A 7134-nucleotide genomic window follows, 5' to 3' on the forward strand; every position below is an offset into this window, starting at 1 on the left:
GGTCCCTTCATCCATATATCCCGATCGAATCAACAACCATTGGTATATCGAGAGTCGCTCGAGATTCGATAACTATGCAATGCATCTTGAAGATCAAATAGTGACATCATGTGCTACTAAGAAACCATTTCTTAAATCACATCATGTACTCTGGCCAGAGATTCGTCACACTAATATCTCCTCAGATCGCATAGGATATCCACACTCGCAAGTATGTGGTGAATCCTTGACAACAAAGCATCGACTCCTACATGTGTTGTAACTGTACCCAATCCCGACACCTGATGACCCCAATAGAGTCGGTAAATGAGTCAAAGCACAGTACTAGCATATAGAGTCTCAATGATGTCTCAAGTAGTAAGGACTAATGGTGTACAACCAAAACCGCGGACTATATCCACTCGATAAGTGATAACCTTTGGAAAGTCCGGATAGGGTAGTTCGATCATTCATCATATGAATATCCATTTGCATGCTTTGAACATCTCTATGTTCCTTACCATGAAACGTGGTACTCCGCATCGCAAATGCTAGTCTCAAACTCGAGCGATCCTTATCCTTATTATCGGACGGCTCAATCGACTAGGAACAGTTTAGAATATAAAGTGACTATAAGATGTGTTTCATGATAGACATCTCCATATTCTACCACATCTTACATACACTATAGTATATTCAAGGTCTTTATCAAAATAACAATAGTATATCACAATATAACAAATATGAAGAAAGATAAAGTCATTGCCATTAATAAAAGTGTAAATTATATAAAACAAAAGATTGTTTATACAAAGAGTCATCAAAGCCCTTAGCCACAAGTTGGCTCACTGGGCACCCACTCTTTCAATCTCCCACTTGCCCTATAGCCAACTAGTCATACTACGTAGACCCATTGCTTCGCGATGTTTGTCAAATAATGGTCCTGGCAAGGGCTTAGTAAGTGGATCAGCGATATTGTCTGCAGAGGCCACTCTTTCGACAGTAATGTCTCCTCTTTCCACAATCTCCCGGATGATGTGGTATATCCTCAGTACGTGTTTGGATCTTTGATGAGACCTTGGTTCCTTTGCCTGAGCAACGGCACCCGTGTTGTCACAGTACACTGGGACTGGACCAACAACTTCAGGAATGACGCCCAACTCTTGGACGAAATTACTCATCCAAACGGCCTCTTTAGCAGCAGCTGATGCTGCAATGTATTCAGCTTCAGTGGTGGAATCCGCTGTGGTGTCCTGCTTGGAACTCTTCCAAGAGACAGCACCACCATTGAGCATGAACACAAATCCAGAGGTTGACTTCGAGTCATCCACGTCACTTTGGAAGCTAGAGTCGGTATAGCCTTCCAATTTTAGTTCTCTTCCTCCATATACCATGAACATATTCTTAGTCCTTCGTAAGTACTTAAGAATGTCCTTCACGGCTTTCCAATGCATTTGACCGGGATTAGCTTGATATCTGCTCGTGATACTCAGAGCAAATGCTACATCCGATCTGGTAGATATCATCCCATACATGATACTACCTATGGCTGACGCATATGGTACATGTGTCATTTTCTCTATCTCTTCATCAGTCTTGGGACACATAGACTTGGATAGAGAAACTCCATGACACATGGGTAGATGTCCTCTCTTGGACCCATCCATTGAAAACCGTTTCAATATGATGTCGATGTAGGTTGATTGAGTGAGTCCTATCATTCTCTTAGATCTATCTCTATAGATCTGTATCCCAAGAATATAGGATGCCTCACCCAAATCCTTCATCGAGAATCTACCTGATAACCATATCTTTGTTGACTGCAACATCCCTACATCATTCCCAATGAGTAGGATGTCATCAACATAAAGTACTAAGAATGTCACAGCATCCTTAACTACTTTCTTGTACACGCATGGTTCCTCCGGATTCTTGATGAAACCAAAATCTTTTATTGTTTCATCAAATTTCTGGTTCCAACTTCTTGATGCTTGTTTTAGATCATAAATTGATCTCTGAAGCTTGCATACCTTATGCTCGCTTCCCATGGATGTGAACCCCTCAGGCTGCTTCATATAGATTTCTTCCTTAATGTCTCCATTAAGAAAAGCAGTCTTCACATCCATTTGCCATATCTCATAGTCATACCATGCAGCTATGGCAATAAGGATTCTTATGGACTTGAACATTGCAACTGGTGAAAAGGTTTCATCATAGTCAACTCCTTGTCTTTGAGTATAACCTTTTGCCACCAATCGCGCCTTGTAGGTCAATACCTTACCATCAGGCCCAAGCTTTCTCTTGTAGATCCATTTACACCCTATTGGAACAATTCCATCGGGAGGATCTACTAAAGACCAAACTTGGTTTGTATGCATCGAATCTATTTCCGACTGCATAGCTTCAAGCCATAAATTTGAATCCGCATCAGAAATTGCTTCCTTGAAGTTTCTTGGATCACATCCAACATCGGGTTCTTGATCCCCTTCAAGATGAAGACCATATCGAATAGGAGGTCTAGAAGTCCTCTCGGATCTTCTAGGTACACCCGTGTCCAGCAATGGTTCCTGAGGTGTAGGATCGTTATTTTGTATTTCGGGTTCTTCTCGAATTTCTTCGAGTTCCATCATCTCGCCTTTCTTATCCAATAAGAACTCCTTCTCCAAGAAGGTGGCATTCCTTGAAACAAACACCTTTGTTTCAGCAGGATAATAGAAATAATATCCGATTGAATTCTTCGGATACCCTACAAAATAACATAAGCTGGATCGACTATCCAACTTATCTCCCACTGTCCGCTTCACGTAAGCAGGACATCCCCAAATCCTCAAGTACGAATACTTAGGAGCTTTGCTATTCCATAACTCGTATGGTGTTTTGTCCACTGCTTTAGTGTGGACGTTGTTCAACAACAATACCGCCGTTTCAAGCGCATAGCCCCAAAACGAAGGTGGAAGCTCAGTGAAGCTCATCATGGATCGAACCATGTCCAACAAAGTTCGATTACGACGCTCCGATACACCATTAAGCTGTGGTGTCATAGGAGGAGTCCACTGAGAGAGAATCCCATTCTTTTAGATAGTCCAAAAACTCGGTACTCAAGTATTCTCCACCTCGATCCGATCGAAGTGCTTTAATACTTTTACCTAGCTTGTTTTCTACTTCAGCCTTGAATTCTTTGAACTTTTCAAATGCTTCAGACTTATGTTTCATTAAATATAAATACCCATACCTTGAATAATCATCAGTAAAGGTAATGAAGTAGGTGTGGCCATATTGAGTCCCAACTCTAAATGGACCACAAACATCTGTATGGATCAAATCCAACAGATTTTGACTACGCTCAGGTTTCCCCTTAAAAGGAGATTTAGTCATTTTTTCTTTTAGGCAGGATTCACAAGTAGGTAGAGAGTTAATATCAGACATATCAAACATGCCCTCTCCCACTAGCTTGTTCATCCTCCTTGAGGAAATATGACCTAGCCTAGCGTGCCAAAGGTTTGCCGGGTTTTGGCTATCAATTTTCCTTTTGTTTGTTGTTGCCGGTTTATCAACATAATTTATTGGAACGTCTTTTAGTTTTAAGTTGTATAGATCGTTTTCAAGTTGTCCATTTCCAATCAAACATTCATTCTTGTAAATATTGCAAATCCCATTCACAAAATTGCAAGAATAACCATCTCTATCAAGCATAGAAACAGAAATAATGTTTTTAATCAAATCCGGAACAAATAAAACATCTCTTAAAAGTAACTTAAAACCGTTCTGCAAAATTAAATAAACATCTCCCACGGCTTTTGCTTCAACTCTGGAACCATTTTCGAGCCTCAGCTGGGTCTCACCCATCCTAAGCCTACGACTTCTTGTCATCACCTGCAAATCATTGCAAATGTGAGATCCACATCCGGTATCCAATACCCAAGAAGTAGTATTAAGTGAAACATTTATTTCAATATAGAACATACCCTTTGCAGTTCGCAACTGCTCTAGATATTCCTTGCAGTTACGCTTCCAATGACCGGGCTTCTTGCAGTAATGGCAAACATCCTTGGATTTTTCCATGTTTGAAGCCTTTGTCTTGTACTTCTTCTCGGGTTCGATTTTCTTGGGTGGGGCAGAACGTTTCTTACCCTTCGTACTTGGCCCCTTCTTAGCAGAAGAAGAGGAGCCCACCAAGAAAGCCGGTTTATCCTTCTTTAATGTGGATTCATATGTCACAAGCATATTGACCATCTCTTCAAGGGAGGCCTCTATCTTGTTCATATTGAAATTTACCACAAATCTGTCAAATGAAGAAGGAAGAGACAGAAGTAGTAAGTCCACGTTGAGTTCATGCTCCAACACCAAATCAAGGGTTACCAACTTCTGTATGAGCCAAATCACTCGTACCCCATGATCACGGACCGAAGTCCCTTCACGCATGCGACATGTCATTAGCTCCTTTACAGTAGCGAACCTTTCAGCCCTCGATTGAGCCCAAAAAAGTTCCTTGAGTTGAACGTGAATGTCAGCAGCAGTCACGGTATCCTCAAATCGCCTCTGGAGTTCATCAGACATCGAGGCTTGCATATAGCATTTGGTCTTGATATCATGGTCCCACCATGTATCAAGCTTGGCTAACTCCTCCGGACTTACGTCAGCTGGTGCTTCCTTCGGAGGAGATTTCTCTAACACGTAGAGCATCTTCTCCGAAGTCAAGACAATCTTCAACTTACGGAACCATTCCGTATAGTTTGCGCCAGTCAACTTATTTTGTTCGAGGATCGAGAAAAGTGGATTACGCGAATTCATTGTATGAAATACTGAAAAGAAACAGACAAATATCAGTGATTGTTTAAGCAATTTACTAAGACATAAAATAGGCGAAATTTATTTTATGAATCTCACTCCCACTATTTTAACGATTTCACTACCCTCTAGTGAAAACGGGAAACTGTTTTCCTTAGTGAGAACATGGAGTCCAATTGACAAACTTATAGTCCCGAATAATATCAGCCAACCATAATTTTCAAAAGGTAGAGCCCAATTGCTTCCAAAGCAACCTCCACGTTTTTACCTCATGTCCAATAAGGGCCCAATAATATGACGCCGATTATTGTGACATGTCAAGATGACCCATCAATATTAAGTTGTGATGGACGGTCACCATGTGGATCCCCCAATAATATGAGCCGATCCCATGGGAGTTCCACCCAACTTACAACATGTGTCGATCCAATGTACAGCTTTCCGACGAACGGGCCCCCCAATAATATGAGCCGGACCGTATCCGCGGGTAGCATCTCATACATTGATCGTTGATGGAAGGTAGGAACATTTAAACAAATTTAAATTTCCTTTATTTATCTTGATATCAATTTTAAATCATATTTAAAATGAGGGATTTTTAATTATAAAAATTTGTCTCATCATTTTTTAAAATTTTGTATGCTTGTCGGATTCACACAATTTTGTCTAAAACATGCATACAAATATAATATCACATATTATATAGGATGATCGATTCCATTTCTAATCGACCCGTGGTTGCCAATCACGAGTCTTAGTCCAATCCTAGGTAATATGCAGTATGCAATGCAATCCTATTACATTTGCTTCCAATTTACATTTCTTCTGTCCTTATTGTCTGCTGGGCCCACCTCCATCTTCAAATCTTGATCTCCCACTAAATCTAATGTATTTACAATAAATAACAATGACAAGTAGGGGATACATTTTTAAGGGGTGGGAACGGGCCATAAACCAAGCCCACTTTTATTACATATGACATTCATATTGGGCCATAAATCAGGCCCATTAATAAAACCAACAACAATAAAACAAATGTAAATTCCTAACATACACCTACAAAATTGGTCATGGCAATCGATCATCCTTATCCAATAACATTTAATTCAAAATTAATTTATTGGATAACATGCAATGGCAATTTAAATTTAAAAAGATAAAATCATATCTCATACATAAAATCTTATTTTACATATAAAATCATATTTTATCTTTTTTATCAAATAAAATCATATTTTATCTATAAAATCCAATTTTATACATAAAATCATATTTTACTCAATATATCCAAAAGATCATATCTTATCATCAATTGTACCAAAAATTAATTAATTTCAAAATTCAATTAAAGGATAAAATATTAAAATTTTCCAAAAAATTCAAATTTATCCAAAAATCAATTTTAAAATTTTCGGACTCGAACAATTCGATCCGACGCCTCGTGGACCAATCAAAACAATTTTCGATCGGACCAAAAATAGAATTTTAACATATTAAAATTTAATTTAAAAAATTAAAAATAATTTTTCCCGCGGGCCGCCCGGGACGTTCCCGGGCCGGGCAGCCCGGCTGCCCCTAGGGCAGCGATCACATCGCTGCCCATGGGCAGCACCCAGCGCTGCCCCTGCCGGGCAGCGATCCAATCGCTGCCCGGTTTTTTGCCCGAAAAAAATATTTTTATTTTTAAAATATTTATTTTGTTTCAAAAACCGAGGCCTAAAAAATTTTTGTACAATCGATTAATTTAATCGCTTGATCTGAGCAACCTGGCTCTGATACCACTGTTGGAGAACGCGGCTTTCAGATCAATTATGATTGATACCCGGTGCAGCGGAAGTTTAAAATTTTGTATGGAACGATTCCATAATGGGTATCAACCTTACGATTAAATTGTGTGTGTAAAAATTTAAATAACAATTATAAATTTTTACCTTTAATCTCGAATCGAGATTCTGGACACCAACAGATTTCTCTGCTCTTGTTGTATATCCCTGGAACTGATGGACGAACTGTTCTTCAATCAGGTCCACGAACAGAGATTTAATCCCTCTGATAGATTGCACTAGAAAATCTATCAGAAGTTTTCTACGAAGAGATTAACGAATTTGATCCGTTAAACCAGACTGTAATTCAAAATCACAGGCTGGATTTTTTTGTCAGACAGAGGGTAGGGGGCGGCCACTTTTTAGAAAAATACTTAGGGTTTTCGAAAATTGTGACCTGTTGTGTATTATTTCTGTACTGCAATAACTTATTTATAATGTAGGCCACTAACAGCTTAGGGCCCATTAGTCATAAGTTCAGGCCCGACAAGCAAAGCCCGCATGTTCAGAAATTAATATAAAATTCATCGTGACTCCGATTGAT

Source organism: Henckelia pumila, chromosome 4 (genome assembly GCF_033568475.1).
Source record: "Henckelia pumila isolate YLH828 chromosome 4, ASM3356847v2, whole genome shotgun sequence".
NCBI classification, from domain to species: domain Eukaryota; kingdom Viridiplantae; phylum Streptophyta; class Magnoliopsida; order Lamiales; family Gesneriaceae; genus Henckelia; species Henckelia pumila.